Source organism: Rattus norvegicus, chromosome 13 (assembly GCF_036323735.1).
Source record: "Rattus norvegicus strain BN/NHsdMcwi chromosome 13, GRCr8, whole genome shotgun sequence".
NCBI classification, from domain to species: Eukaryota; Metazoa; Chordata; class Mammalia; order Rodentia; family Muridae; genus Rattus; species Rattus norvegicus.
In genome coordinates, this window is record NC_086031.1 from 25,608,444 (window position 1) to 25,626,075 (window position 17,632).

Here is a 17,632-nt window from a genome sequence, read left to right on the forward strand (position 1 = left end):
ACTCTTTTAAAAAGTAGAAAAATATAACATCAAAGACCCAAGAAACCTGACCAGGGTACTTTATTAAAAGACAAAAATCAATATCTAATCCTATAGATGATTTGAATATTTAAAACTTAGTGATATTTAGAAAAGTTCACTATTGCATGAGATTGACCTTTGTCTTTTTATGTTGCTTATTTTTGTAGCTAGTCTATAGAATTGGGTATGTTTTTGTTGAACTCTTTAGTTTGTACTCTGATAATTTCTCTTCTGTGTTGTTTATTTTTATAACCATGCTGTTTGCTCAGTGATTTGATATTAACAATATTTGTCGGGATTCTGTTGCTTTATGAAACCTCATAAATATTCACATCATCAAAAAAATTTGATATTTGAAAATGCTTATAAAGTAAAAATATCTCATTATTACATATCAGATGGATGCAGATAATAGGCAGATTATACACTTCTCAGAATATATATATATAATCAATCAGTGAGATTTTATGTTTAAATAGTTCTTAGTAGCATCATATTACATAGGAGCATCAAAAGCAATCATATTTGGAATATTTCTTTGAATATTCCTATGTTTTAGTTGATATAATCTGAACATTAAGATTTATTGTAGTTTAAATTGATTAGACATCTGGGCCATTTAATTCTACTTGCATATTCATCTACCAAATTCAAATATGAAAAGCAAATTTCACCTCTCTATATATAATTCAGTGTCTGCAGTGTCTCTTTCATGAATGTCCAAGAAGACAAATTGCCCTCATCTGTCAAACATGATTTTGGGCAAGGAAATGGCAGTAAAACCCAAAAAGCTGCCAAAGTTTGGATTTCACAAAACTTTGTGCCTCCTTCAGACACTATTGTAATCTGTCACCATGTGTCAAGTTGAATATGTTTCTTTGAGGCTGCATGTATTCATGTTGGCAGGAAAAACCTAACATTTATAATTGTTATAGTTCACAACTCATCCAAACTAGGGTTGAATCCAAACAGCATTAATGCTAAGAATACATTCCCAAAGGTAAGCCTCCTTCATATAGTCCTTTAGAGTTAAAGGCACACTACTCTCTTTATCAGACAGTACTTTGTTGGAAACGTATGTTTGTTCTTAATAACTCATAAAGTACTCAAAAACATGCAGTTATTAAGTAACTATATAGATTACCTAGTAAAAGGAAGTGGGAAAGTATAAATTTGTGAGCCTAGCCGTTAACGGCTGAGCCCTCTCTCTAGACCAAAAGTGTAAATTTGTAAGCTTGGAGGTTAGAGTGGCTAGAAATTATTTCACAGAGTTTCTTGTGAAATAAAAGTATATAAATTACTAGTTGTCTTTATCATTATTTAAAATTTTCTTTAAAACAAGACAAAGGTTAAAATGCAGTAATTTGATATAAATACACACATAACTTTCCATACCTTTTTCACCTTACATTAACTAGTAATTTGATTCCAATTTAATAACATAGAGAAATTATTGGGTCGTAGACTTGACTCATAAATTCAAAATGCAATTTAATTAACAAGTAATTAATTAGAAACATGAATTTTTCCATGCCTGAAGTGAAACAATACATTTTATGATATTTTCATTATCTATATTTCTTCAAATAAAAAAATTAGGAAAATGAAGCTTAAGAGTGAAAATCAGTTGTTCACAGGTGTTCTGTGGGCAATGTATGAAATCTCTAGCATCTTGTTGACTGACACTTTGTAGAAGTATTAAAATAATTATAGGGACTCATTAGATCATTAAGTAATATGCAATAAAGTACTTTTAATGTTACATCGTTTAGATAAAAAGTTGCATGCATAATCTTTTTACCAAACTGAACTTCACAGACAATAATGATGATAATAAAGAAGATGAAAATAATTATTGAATTTTACTAAATCTTTCTGTCAGACAAGTGACTTGCTAGCTATTAAGACTCAGTTAATCAATCCAAAAATTTCATAAGGCTGTAATACAATTTTTATTTTATAAACTCAAAACATTTAAATGCTTTTTGTTCTTAGACTGACGTAAACATCAGAGGGCAGAGCATAATTCCTAGGATATATGTAAATACATCTTCTAAGTGATTTATTGACATTTTTTTTCATTTTATTGTTTCCAAATGTATTTTAGATAATATAATTTTTGCTACTTGAATTTTAATACCATAATTGAAATCCATGACCTGATTTAGACTTATTTTTAAGCAATGTTTAAATTATAACATATCATATAAAAAATGAATTTAAATTAAAAAGTGAATGATCTTCATCTGATGCCATTGAACTTATTTTACTAAGAAAATAGTTTAGGAGTTCCCTGCTCCCAAATCCTGTGGGGGAAGAGAGCTGAACACCAAGGAGTGTAGACATCCTGAGACCACAGGACAGACTGCTACTTCTGCACACCTCTGCCCACATGCCCAGTCCAAGGTGAAACTGCACAATGCCTCTGGACACAGGAATATAGGAACAGACAGCCGTAGGTACCCGCAGTTCTTGTCTGTGCCCAGGACCAAGCTGAACCAGTCCAACAGCTCCCTGCACCCAAATACCATAGGGGAGAGAGCTGGACCCTCAGAAGTGTGGACACTCCTAAGAAGTCAGAGGAGACTACCCTCTGCCCACCGTCCAGACCCATGAGCGAATTGCCTAGTGCTGACTCTGCCCACTGGATGCAAGGACCTAGGAAAAATGAGGGGCAGGACCCTTCGATTCCTGCCTGCACCTGGAGTTGAAAGACAGTCTCCAGGAGCTCCTGCACCTGAGAGCAGAGTTAAGACCCAGTTTTCTGCTAAAAAGTGACCTGCCTGGTGGATTCAGGACACACAGAGGCAGAAGTTCCCTGGGTCAGAACACTTCCTATATCTGGCTCTGCCCAGAAGTGAACTGATACAATCCAACAGTTCCCTGCACCCAAATTCCATGGGGAAGACAGCTGAACACCCAGGAGTGCAGACATCCTGAGACCACAGGATAGACTGCCATGTCTGTACACCTCTGCCCACATCGCCAGTCCAAGGGGAAACTGCACAGTGCCTCTGGACACAGGAATATAGGAACAGTCCATCAGCTCAGGAGAGAACTGAAATGGCCAAACAGCTCCCTGTACCCAAATCCCATGGGGGAGAGAGCTGGACCCTCAGAAGTGTTGAAGACTCCTGAAAAGTGAGGAGTGTACCCTTTGCACACAGTCCAGACCCAAGAGGGAATTGCCTAGTGCCAACTGTGCCCCTTGGGTGCAAGGACCTGGGAGAAATTAGAGGCAGTGCGCTTTGACTCCTGCTTGCTCCTAGAGCTGGAAGACAGTGTCCAGGAGGACTGACACACCTGAAATCAGAGCACCTGTTCTCAGAAAAGGCTGAAAGAAAACAGGAAAAACAGTTCTACAGGAGTGCTGACACAGAGGCCTACAACAGGGTCAAGTCATTTTCAGAAACAGCAAGACAAGCAAACGCCAGAGACAACCCAATGGCTAGAGACAAGCACAGGAACCTAAGCAACAGAAATCAAGAATACTTGGCATTATGAGAGTCCAGTTCTCCCAACAAAGAAAATACTGGGTTTCCAAACATACGAGAAAAGCAAGATTTAGATTTAAAATCACAATTCGATAATGATGGAAGACATCAAGAAAGATATAAAGAACAATCTTAAAGAAATGCAGGAAAACACAAGTAAACAAGTAGAAGCCCTTAGAGAGCAAACACAAAAATCCCTAAAAGAACTACAGGAAAACACAACCAAACAGGTGAAGGAATTGAAAATGGAAATAGAAACAATAAAGAAAGCACCAAGGGAGACAACCCTGGATACAGAAAACCTAAAAAATGGGACAAGGAACCGTAGATACAAGAATCACCAACAGAATAAAAGAGATAAAAGACAGAATCTCAGGGGCAGAAGATACCATAGGAAACATTGATACAACTGTCAAAGATAATGCAAAATGCAAAAAGCTCCTAGTCCCAAATATACAGGAAATCCAGGACACAATGAGAAGATCAAACCTAAGGATAATAGGTATAGAATAAAATGAAGACTCCCAGCTCAAAGGACCAGTAAATCTCTCCAACAAAATCATAGAAGAAAAATTCCCTATCCTAAAGAAAGAGATGCCCATAAACATACAAGAAGCCTACAGAACTCCAAATAGATTGGAGCAGAAGAGAAAATCCTCCCATCACATAATAGTTAAAACCCCAAAAGTACAAAACAAAGAAAGAATAATAAAAGCAGATATAAAGGCGGACCTATAAGACTTACCCTAAACTTCTCACCAGAAACTGTGAAAGCCAGAAGACCTTGGACAAAAGTCATACAGACCCTAAGAGAACACAAATGCCAGCCCAAGTTACTGTATCCAGCACAACTCTGAATTAATATAAATGGAGAAACCAAGATATCCCATGACAAAACCAAATTTATACAATATCTTTCTACAAATCCAGCCCTATGAAGAATAATAGATGGAAAATTCCAACACAAGGAGAGAACTACACCATGCAGAAAGCAAGAATATAATTTCCTTGCAATGAAACCAAAAGAGAGACAAACAAATATAATTCCACCTCTAACAAAAGGGTAACAGGAAGCAACAATCATTATTCCTTAATATCTCTCAACATCCACAGACTCAATAATCCAATGGAAAGACAGAGTAACAGACTGATTATGTAAAGAGAACCCAGCATTTTGCTGCCTACCGGAAACACACCTTATAGAAAAGGACAGATACTACCTCAGGGTAAATGGCTGGAAAACAAATTTCCAATCAAATGACCCGAAGAAACAAGGTGGAGTTACCATTCTAATATCAAATAAAATTAACTTTCAACCCAAAGACATTAAAAAAGATAAGGAAGGACACTTCATATTCATCAAAGGAAAAGTCCACCAAGATGAACTCTCAATCATAAACATCTATGCTCCAAATGCAAGGACAGCTACATTCATAAAAGGAACCTTGCTAAACCTCAAAGCACACTTTGTACCTTACAAGATTATAGTAGGAGATTTCAACACCCCACTCTCATCAATGGACAGATCATGGAAACAGAAATTAAACAGAGACATATACAGACTAAGAGAAATCATGAACCAAATGGACTTAACAGATATTTATAGAACATTCCATCCTAAATCAAGGATATACCTTCTTCTTAGCACCTCATGGTACCTTTTCCAAAATTGGCTATATAATCAGTCACAAAACAGGCCTCAAGAGATACAGGAAGGTAGAAATAATCCCATACATTTTATCAGATCACCACAGAATAAGACTGTTCTTCACTAACAACAATAATGGAAGAAAGCCCACATATAAACGAATGTTGAACAATGCTCTACTCAATGACAACGTGGTCAAGGAAGAAATAAAGAAATTAAAGACTTCTTAGAATTTAATGAAATAAAACTACGACATTCCCAAATGCATGGGGCACAATGAATGTGGTGCTAAGAGGAAAACTCATAGCACTGAGTGCATGCAAAGAGAAACAGGAGAGAGCATATGTCAGCAGCTTGACAGCACACCTAAAAGCTCTAGAGCAAAAAGAATAAACCCACGAGGAGTAGATGGTAGGAAATAATCCAACTTAGGGCTGAAATCAACCTAGTGGAAACAAAAAGGAATATACAAAGAATCAACAAATCTAGGAGCTGGTTCTTTGAGAAAATGAGCAAGATAGATAAACTCTTAGCTAGACTAACCAGAGATCAAAGAGAGGTCACAAAATCAGAAATGAACAGAGAAACATAACAATAGAATCTGAAGAAATTAAAAAAAAATCATCAGATCCTACTACAAAAGCCTATATTCAACAAAACTGGAAAATCTGGAGGAAATGCACAATTTTCTAGGCAGGTACCAGGTACCAAAGTTAAATCAGGAACAAACAAACCATCTTAACAACTGCATAACTTCTAAAGAAATAGAAACAGTTATTAAAAGTCTCCCAACCAAAAAGAGCCCAGGTCCAGATAGGTTCAGTGCAGAATTCTATCAGACCTCCATAGAAGACCTCACACCAATACTGTCCAAACTATTCCACAAAATTGAAACAGACAGAGGACTACCAAATTCCTTTCTATGAAACAAGAATTACTCTAATACCAAAACCACACTAAGACCTAACACAGAAAGAGAACTTCAGACCAATTTCCCTTATGAATATTGACTCAAAAATACTCAATACAATTCTAGCAAACTGAATCGAAGAAGACATCAAAATGATCATCCATCATGATCAAGTATGCTTCATCCCAGGGATTCAGGGATGGTTTACTATATGAAAATCCATCAATGTAATCCACCATATAAACAAACTCAAGGATAAGAAACACATGGTCACTTCATTAGATGCTGAGAAAGTATTTGAAATGTTCAAAACCCCTTCATGATAAAAGTCATGGAAAGATCAGGAATTCAAGGCCATATCTAAATATAGTAAAAACAATATACAGCAAACCAGTAGCTAACATTAAACTAAATGGAGAGAAATGTGAAGCATTCCCACTAAAATCAGGGAGTAGACAAGGCTGCCCACTCTCTCACTACTTATTCAGTATAGTTCTTAAAGTCATAGCCAGGACAATCAGATAGCAAAAGGAGGTCAAAGGGATACAATTTGGAAGGGAAAGAATCAAAATATCAATATTTGCAGATGATATGATAGTCTACTTAAGCGACCCCAACAGTACCACCAGAGAACTACTATACCTGATAAACAACTTCAGCAAAATGTCAGTGTGTAAAACTAAGTCAAACAAATCAGTAGTCTTCCTCTACTCAAAGGATAAACAGGCTGAGAAAGAAATTAAGGAAATGACACCCTTCACAATTGTCCCAAATTATATAAAATATTTTGGTGTGACTTTAACCAAGCAAGTGAAAAATCTGTATGACAAGAACTTCAATTTTCTCTAAAAAGAAATAGAGGAGGATCTCAGAAGATGGAAAGTTCTTCCATGCTCATGGATTGGCAGGATTAATATAGTAAATATGGTCATTTTGCCAAAAGCAATGTACAGATTCAATGTAATCCCCATCAAAATTCCTACTAGATTCTTTGTACAGATAGGAAGATCAATTTACAAATTCATTTGGAATAACAAAAAACCCAGGATAATAAAAAGTATACTCAAAAATGAAAGCACAACTGTGGGAATCACCATCCCCGACTTCAAGCAGTATTACAGAGCAAGAGTCAAAAAACTCTATGACATTGGTACACAGACAGTGGATAGATCAGTGGAACAGAATTGAAGACCCAGAAATGAACCTACATACCTATAGCCACTTGATCTTTGACAAACTAGCTAAAACCACCCAATGAAAGAAAGATAGCATTTGCAACAAATGGTGCTGGTTCAACTGGCAGTCAGCATATAGAAGAATGCAGATCGATCCATTCTTATCACCCTGTACAAAGCTTAAGTCCAAGTGAATCAATTACCTCCAAAACCAGATACACTCTGACTAATAGAAGAAAAAGTCGGGAAGAGTCTCGAACACATGGGCACTGGGGGAAATTTCCTGAACAAAGCACCAATGACTTATGCTCTAAGATCAAGAACCAACAAATGGGACCTCATAAAACTGCAAAGCTTTTGTAAAGCAAAAGACACTGTAATTAGGACAAAAAGGCAACCAACAGATTGGGAAAAGATCTTTACCAATCCTACAGCTGATAGAAGGCTAATATCCAAAATATACAAAGAACTGAAGAAGTTAGACTCCAGAGAGCCAAATAACACTATTAAAAATGGGGAACAGAGCTAAACAAAGCATTCTCAGCTGAGGATTATCAAATGGCTAAAAAGCACCTAAAGAAATGTTCAACATCTTTACTTATCAGGGAAATGCAAATCAAAACAACCCTGAGATTCCACCTCTCACCAGTCAGAATGGCTAAGATTAAAAACTCAGGTGACAGCAGATGCTGGCAAGGATGTGGAGAAAGAGGAACACTCCTCCATTGCTGATGGGATAGAAAACTGGTACAAGAAGTCTGGAAATCAGTCTGGAGGTTCCTCTGAAAATTGGACATTCCACTACCTAAGGTCCCAGTTATACATTTTTTGGGCATATACCCAAAAGATGCTCCAACTTACAGCAAAGACATATGCTCCCCTATGTTTATAGTAGCCTTACTTATAATAGCCAGAAGCTGGAAAGAACCCTGATGCCCTTCAACAGAAGAGTGGATTCAAAAAAATGTGGTACATCTACACAATGTAGTACTACTCAGCTATCAAAATCAATGGCTTCATGAAATTCATAGGCAAATGGAATGAACTAGAAAATATCATCCTGAGTGAGGTTACTCAACCACAGAAAAACACACTTGTTATGCACTCATTGATAAGAGAATATTAGCCAAAAAGCTCAAATTACCCAAGATGCAATCCACAGACCACAGGAAGCTCAAGCAGAAGGATGACCAAAATGCAGATGCTTCCACTCTTCTGAAAAGGGGAAAGAAAAAATGTAGGAGAGGATATGGAAGCAAATTTAGAACAGCGACTCAAGGAATGGCCATTCAGAGCCTGACCCACATATGGCCCATACATATGTATATGCAGCCATCAAAACTAGATAAGACTGAAGAAGCTAGAAAATGCATGCTGAAAGGGACCGTATATAGATCTCTCCGGAGAGACACATCCAGAGCATGTCCAATACAGAGGTCAATGCTAGCAGCAAACCACCAAGCTGAGAACAGGACCTCCTTGTTCCCCCTTGAGAACAGGGGAATTAGAGGACATATCGAAAGAGTTGAAGGAGGTTGCAACCCCATAGAAACAACAATGCCATCCAACTAAAACTTCCAGGGACTAAACCACTACTGAAAGACCATACATGGACTGACTCAGGGCTCCAACTGCATATGTAGCAGAGAATAGCCTTGTTGGGGCATCAGCAGGAGGGGAAGCCCTTGCTTCTTCCAAGGTTGGACCCCCAGTGCAGGGGAATATGGGCAGGTAATAAGGGGGACATGTAAGGGGAATACCCGTATGGGGGAGGGGAACGGGGAGGGGAGGCAATGTGGTCTTATGTACAGGAAACTAGGAAGGAGAATAACCTTTGAAATGTAAGTAAAGAAATATATATATAATAAAAAATTTAAAAAAATGCTTGCAAACCAAATCGAAGAACACATCAAAACAATCATCCATCATGATCAAGCAGGCTTCACTCCCAGGATGCAGGGATGGTTTGATATATGAAAATCCATCGATGTATTCCACTATATAAACAAACTCAAAGGTAAGAATCAAATTATCATTTCATTAGATGCTGAGAAATCATTTGACAAATTTCAACACCCCTTCATGATAAAAGTTCTGGAAAGATCAGGAATTCCAGGCCCATATCTAAACATAGTAAAAGCAATATACAGCAAACTAGTAGCTAACATTAAACTAAATGGAGAGAAATGTGAAGCAATCCCACTAAAATCAGGACTAGACAAGGCTGCCTACTCTTTCCACTATAGTACTCAATGTCCTATCCAGAGCTATCACATAACAAAAGGAGGTCAAAGGGATACAAATTGGAAGGGAAGAAATCAAAATATTTGCAGATGATATGATAGTCTACTTAAGTGATCCCAAAAGTTCTCCCAGAAAACTACTTAACCTGATTAACAACTTCAGCAAATTGGCTAGGTATAAAGTTAACTCAAACAAATCATTAGCCTTCTTCTACAGGCTGAGAAAGGACTTAGGGAAATGACACCCTTCACAGTGGTCCCAAATAATATAAAATTTCTTGGTGTGACTTTAAATAAACAAGTGAAAGATCTGTGTGACAAAAACTTCAAGTCTCTGAGTAAAGAAATTGAGTAAGATCTCAGAAGATGGAAAGATCTCCCATGTTCATTGAATGGCAGATTTAATATAGTAAATATGGCCATTTTGCCAAAAGCAATATGCAAATTCAATGCAATCCCCATCAAAATTCCTACTTAATTCTTTATAGAGATAGATTGGTAGAGGAAGCCCTTGGTACTGCCAAGGTTGAATCCTCAGTCCAGGGGAATATGGGGGAACAGTAGAGGAATGTATGGGTGGAATACCCATACTGGGGTGGGGGAGAGGATGAGGGCTTATGGATTGGAAACAGGGAATGGGAATAACATTTGAATGTAAGTAAAGAAATATGTCTAATTAAAAAACATCTTCACTAGGTGGAAAAACACTGAACAGTCAGCTCATGCTGACAAGAATGTGGAGCAAGCGGAACACTCCTCCATTGCTGATGATAATGCAAACCTGTACAACCATTCTGAAAATTATTTGAAAAGCATTTCCAGAATTTGTGAATTAAGGTCTACCTCTATACCCAGCTATACCATTCCTGGAGATATATCCAAAGGATGCTGACATTACCATAAGGACACTTGCTCAACTATGTTCATAGCAGCTTCATGTTCTGCTGGTCTATTTCAATATTTGGCAGAAATAAAAAAAATCTCAAAAATTCAGAATGTGTAGGGAGAAGAAGGCAGTTTTTAGTCCTATATTAAATTGTGTTTCATGTGTGTGCTGGTTTGTATATGCTTGGCCCAGTGAGTGGCACTATTAGGAGGTGTAGCCTTGTTGAAGTAGGTACTATAAGTATGGGTTTCTTGTCCTAGCTTCCCAGAAGCCAGTCTTCAGCTAGCTGCTTTCAAAAGCCCCATGTCTGCTTGGATGATGTGAGGATCCCACCTCTATGATAATAGACTGAACCTGTGAACCTGTAAGCAAGCCCCAATTAAATATTGTCCATAGGTGCCTCAGTGCTGGTGTTTATTCACAGCAATAAAACCCTAACTAAAACGATAAAAAGAAAAAAAAAAGAAAGAAAAGGAAAGGAAAGGAAACAGTTTAGGCTAAGATCTAGCCAATTCAGTCACTACCCAATTAAAATTAATGCATTATTCTATTAAAGTAACTAACACACTAATTGAGATAAATTAGACCATAAGCTGAACTGTTTATGAATGATAGCAGTTAATTCAGTGGGAGACAAATGAGAGTACCTTCATTTTTCTGTAGGAAATGTTTTTTTAATCATTATTAGCTGTAGCATTAGAATATTAATTTAATTCCTGCTCCACTCTTTGTCCTTGTATTTTCTCCTGTGAGGGGATATGGGAAAGGAGGGAAAGGGGATAACATTTGAAATGTAAATACGTAAAATGTGCAAGAAAGAGAAAATTACAAAAAGAAAATTAATTAAAAAATTTAAATCTTATTTTCTTAAACTGTTTTTTATTCTTTTGTTCAAGTTTGTTAATAAGGTTTCTAATCAAATGTATCTTCAAATCGTCTGAAATCTGTCAATAACACTTATTTTTAAAATGTTTGTGGCTCTTTGGCATTAGGGACAGTCTTCTATAAACAAGAATACAATTGAACTCCTTATGCAACAGAGAGTGATCTAGAAACCCTTATTCCTCTGCCTATACCTCTGATATGCTAGGATTAAACAGGTACACTACCACACTGACTCATACTATTTTTGAGAACAGACCCAATGCCCGAACCATTCTACATAAGCATTCTACCAATTGGGTAGTCTTAAACTTGATTTTATTTAAAATTTTGACCTTTTGATTTTTATACTATTCTCAGAACTCATACTCTGGTTACTATGTGAGAAATTGGTAAGTGATCAGCTAGTGTCTGTCAAAAAATTAAAAGAACCATATTTGAAAACAGGTAAGATTTTAGATGTATTGTTTTTTGTGTACATGTGTAGCTGTGCATGCAGTCATATGTGATGTCAATTCTATGAAATAACTGTTCTGTTGTGTCTGAAAACACTTTCACTCTAGTTCTCCACAGGCTCTCGGTCCTATATTCTTTTTCCCTTTGTTCTGTAATGATATTTGAGACTTTGGAAGAAGCTGTGTGAAACAAATATCCTAGTGAGGACTGAGATAATAATAATATTTATTAAGTTTTCACAAGGATAACTAGTTGCTTTGTGAGTCTATGTATTAGTAACTATAAACAGCAAAAAAATTACTGATTGGGTTTTATAGTGCCCTTATCTATGGTTATGATTATGTCAGTAGCTTTAAATTAAATATTGTGAGCATTTAGACATATAATAGTAGTATATTGTTTCCTAGGTTCAATAACAGTTGATACCTAGCTTCTGTCTCCTGTCCACAGTAATGATGATAAGTATGATTTCTTTTATCTTAATTTAGTGGGCCTTCATCTAATCATGACATTGTTACCTATTCCTTTAACATCCATTCTCTTATTGCAAAGGTAGACATATTTTTTCCAATTGCTTATTAGTGTAGCTCCAGCTAACCAAAATCACAGAATAGAAATAGAATATATTTAAGAAGCCCAATCCTGGGCACTCAAGATGCAGGTCCCCTGTGGTCTAGACCTCGCTTGGATCTGAAGGGACATGCTCAAACAACTCCCTGCACCAAAATCCCTTGGGAGGGAGAGCTAAACCTTCAGAGGGGCAGACAAGTCTAGGAAGCCAGAGGAGACTACTCTGCCCACATTTCTGATACTAGAGGAAAACGCCTAGTGCCATCTGGACCCCCTGTGCACAGGGTCCCGAGAAAAGGCTAAGCAGGCCCTTCTGGTTGCTGCCCTCATGGAGAGCTGAAACAGTGCCCCTGAGGAACAACTTCAGGCCTGAGACCAGAGGTCAGACCAAGTTTTCTGCTGCAAGTGACCTGACTGGTGGACTCAGGACACATGCTCACAGGAACAGTTGAAGACCAGTAGACAAGAACGACTACAGGCCTGAAAGCAGAGAACTCTGTTCCCATAACTGGCTGATAAAGAAGAGGAAAACATATCTACAGCACTTCTGACACACAGGCCTGTAGGACAATCTAGCCACTGTCAGTGATAGCAGAACAAGGTAACACCAGAGATAATATGATGGCAAGAGGCAAGTGCAGGAACCCAAGGAAGAGAAGCCAAGACTACATGACATCATCGGAGCCCAATTCTCCAATAAAAGCTAACACTGAATATTGAAACACACCAGAAAAGCAAGATCTAGTTTCAAAATCATATTTGATCATGATGCTGGAGGACTTCAAGAAAGACTTGAAGAACTCCCTTAGAGAGACGCAGGAAAACATAAATAAACAAGTAGAAGCCTATAGAGAGGAATCACAAAAATCCCTGAAAGAATTCCAGGAAAATGCAATCAAACAGTTGAAGGAATTAAAAATGGAAATAGAAGCAATAAAGAAAGCACAAAGGGAGAAAAACCTGGATATAGCAAACCAAAGGAAGAGACAAGGAGCCGTAGATACAAGCATCACCAACAGAATACAAGAGATAGAAGAGACAATCTCAAGAGCAGAAGATTCCATAGAAATCAAAGACACAACTGTCAAAGATAATGTAGAACAGAAAAAGATACTGGCCCAAAACATACAGGAAATCCAGGATACAATGAGAAGATCAAAACTAAGGATAATAGGTATAGAAGAGAGTGAAGACTCCCAGCTCAAATGACCAATAAATATCTGCAAAAAAATCACAGAAGAAAACTTCCCTAACCTAAAGAAAGAGATGCCAATAAACATAAAATAAGCCTACAGAACTCCAAATAGATTGGACCGGAAAAGGAACTCCTCCCATCACAAAATAGTCAAAACACAAAATGAACAAAACAAAGAAAGAATATTAAAAGCAGTAAGTGAAAAAGGTCAAGAAACATATAAAGGCAGACCTATCAGAATTATAGCACTAGAGACTGAAAGCCAGAAGATCCTGGACAGATGTCATATAACACTAAGAGAAAACAAATGCCATCCCAGGTTACTGTTTCCAGCAAAACTCTCAATTAACATAGATGGGGAAACCAAGATATTCCATGGCAAAACCAAATTTACAAAATATCTTTCTACAAATCCAGCCCTACAAAGAATAATAAATGGTAAAGCACCACTCAAGGAGGCAAGCTACACCCTAGAAAAAACAAGAAACTAATTGTTTTGCAACAAAACAAGGAGAAGATAAGCAAACAAACATATAGAGCATATATCAGCAGCTTGATAGCACACCTAAAAGCTCTAGAACAAAAAGAAGCAAATACACACAGGACGAGTAGAAGGCAGGAAATAATCAAAGTTAGAGCTGAAATCAACCAAGTAGAAATGAAAAGGACTATACAAAATATCAACAGAACCAAAAGCTGGTTCTTTGAGAAAATCAACAAGATAGATAAACCCTTAGCCAGACTAACCCGAGGACACAGAGAGTGTGTCCAAGTTAACAAAATCAGAAATGAAAAGGGAGACATGATTACAGAATCAGGGGAAATTCAAAAAAATTATCAGATCCTACTACAAAAGGCTGTATTCCACAAAATTTGAAAATCTGGAGGAAATGGACAATTTCCTAAACAAATACCAGGTACCAAAGTTAAATCAGGAACAGATAAACCATTTAAACAACCCCATAACTGCTAAAGAAATAGTAACCATCATTAAAAGTCTCCCAAACAAAAAGAGCCCACGTCCAGATGGGTTCAGTGTAGAATTCTATCAGACCTTCATAGAAGGCCTCATACCAATACTGTCCAAACTGTTCCACAAAATTGAAACAGATGGAGCACTACCAAATTCCTTCTATGAAGCCACAATTACTCTTATACCTACACCACACAAAGACCCAATGAAGAAAGAAAACTTCAGACCAATTTTCCTTATGAATATCGATGCAAAAATACTCAATAAAATTCTTGCAAACCGAATCCAAGTGCACATAAAAACAATCATCCATCATCATCTAGTAGGCTTCATCCCAGGGATGCAGGGATGGTTTAATATACGGAAAAATCAATATAATCCACTATATAAACAAACTGAAAGATAAAAACTACATGATCATTTCACTAGATGCTGAGAAAGCACTTGACAAAATTCAGTACCCCTTCATGATAAAAGTCCTGGAAAGAACAGGATTTCAAGGCCCATACCTAAACATAGCAAAAGCCATATATTGCAAACCAGTAGCTAATATTAAACTACATGGAGAGAATCTTGAAGCAATCCCACTAAAATCAGGGACTAGTCAAGGCTGCCTACTCTCTCCCTACTTACTCAATTTAGTTCACGAAATCCTAGCCAGAGAAATCTGACAACAAAAAGAGATAAAACAGATAAAGATTGGAAATGAAGAAGTCAAAATATTGCTATTTGCAGATGATATGATAGTATATTTAAGTAATCCCAAAAGTTCCACCAGAGAACCTAATAAACACCTTCAGCAAAGTGCCTGGGTATAAAATTAACTGAAATAAGTCAGCAACCTTCCTCTACACAGAAGCGAAACAAGCCGAGAAAGAAATGAGGGAAATGACACCCTTCATAATAGTTCCAAATAATATAAAATACCAATGTGTGATCTTAACCAAGCAAGTGAAAGATCTGTATGATAAGAACTTCAAGCTTCTGAAGAAAGAAATTGAAGAAGATCTCAGAAGATGGAAAGATCTCACATGCTCGTGGATTGGCAGGATTAATGTAGTAAAAATGGACATTTTGACAAAAGTAACGTACAGATTCATTCCAATCCCCATCAAAGTACCAATCTAATTCTTCAAAGAGTTAGGCAGAACAATTTGCAAATTCATCTGGAATAACAAAAAACCCAGGACAGCTAAAACTATCCTCAACAATAAAAGGACTTCCAGGGGAATCACTATCCCTGAACTCAAGCAGTATTACAAAGCAATAGTGTTAAAAACTGTATGATATTTGTACAGAGACAGGCAGATAGACCAGTGGAATAGAATTGAAGACCCAGACATGAACCCACACACCTACTGTCACTTGATTGTTGACAAATGAGCCAAAACCATCCAATGGAAAACAAATAACATTTTCAGCAAATGGTGCTGGTTCAACTGGAGGTCAGAATGTAGAAGAATGCCTATCGATCCATTCTTATCACCCTGTACAAAGCTTAAGTCTAAATGGATCAAGGACCTCCACATCAACTTAATTCAACCAAAGGGGTCATCAACTTCTCTTCATTTGGTTGGGTATAAATATCTGCATCTGACTCTTTTAGCCACTTGTTAGGTCTCTCGGAGGCAAACAAAAAAATGAAAGAAAAATAAGTGACTAAGTAATAAACACAATGATGAATGACACTGTTGATATTACTTGGACTATAGGTGAGCAACATACAGAGCTGGGTCATTTCATTTCTCCTTCTATTAAAGGTCACAGGCATCCGAATTCATTTGCCTCATGCAGCAAACTTTTATTTGAGTTACAGCCTGTCTTTTCATGGCCCTTAAAGCCTAATTGACAGATATGTCCTGCTATCTTCTGTTTAAATTTTAAGCACTAATATCTACAATCTAACATACAAATTTTCTGGGAATAAAACACATGAAGAACCTTTTATCATGGGCTGTGACAATTCAAAGTTTCCATCATGGATTAAAACTAACTCTCAGATAACTGGAATAAAAAGCCAATTTATATCCAGGTTTTGTGGAAAGATACTTTTAAAATAACCAGGGAATAAAGCTATTGCTTTATTCTTATTCTTTAGTTGAAAAGTTGAAGAGCCCCCACAGCACCAGAACAAGACACTAAAATGATTAGTGAAGTATATTTTCAACTGAACTACCTTCTGACATTGAAAACATATGTATTTTAATGATTATTCCTTTTATAGGGTTAGTGCATTTGAAGGACAGTAATGGAAAACTAGAAAAACTATCATCAGTGTAGCATTTTTTGGGTTTGTTTACATTTAACTGAATAGTTCATTATGCATTAAAAATTTTAAATGTCTATCTAAAGGAATTAAGTTGTAACATTACAATCTAGTAAGGCTAAGACTCCTTCTACTTGTCTAGGTAAGAGTAGTGCAAGAGCTATTTACTGTGAGGTACATTAGACAGTCTTAGAAGATGTTAGTCACCTGACACCTAAACATAAATTAAGAGTATTCCTGAGAATATTCTACTTAATTTTATCAGTTCAGTAAACAGTAACATTATAATCATGAGAAATGTCATTAAAGTGTGGTGTGCTATGCATGTTTTATTAACTTCAGAAGTACAAAACAAAAAGAACTGGAAAAAAACCTAAACAATCTACAAAACAACAATAACAACAACAACAATGAAAACAAAAACAAACCAAAACATCAAAAACAAGCGTTTTGGTTAAAAAGAGAAAGAGTGATCTTCGTGCTTTTTCTTGTCATTATGCACATTGTTGTAAGCCATAAGAAAGGCTAATGTTGACCAGAATGGGAATTCTGCCTTTCTCTATTTACGGGGAAAATAAGTTTACTCTTCTACATGATAAATATTTATCTACTGTTTATTAATTCTATACATATATTTATTGACATTTTGGTCTTTGAAGCTATCAGAGACAAAAGTAGGACCATTGGCTTGAATACATACACAAATATCCAAGACCATATCTGTGAATTTGGTCATTCATGCCATAACAATATTCTGAAAGCTGTCTATATATTAGTTTTGAGATAATATTTGTTTTTATTTATCCTAATATTGTCTTATGAGATAAACTAACCTGTACTCTCATTGAATATATACTGTTCCTTATTACATAAGTTTGTACATTCTTTTCAAATCAGGAGCTTCATCTGTCAT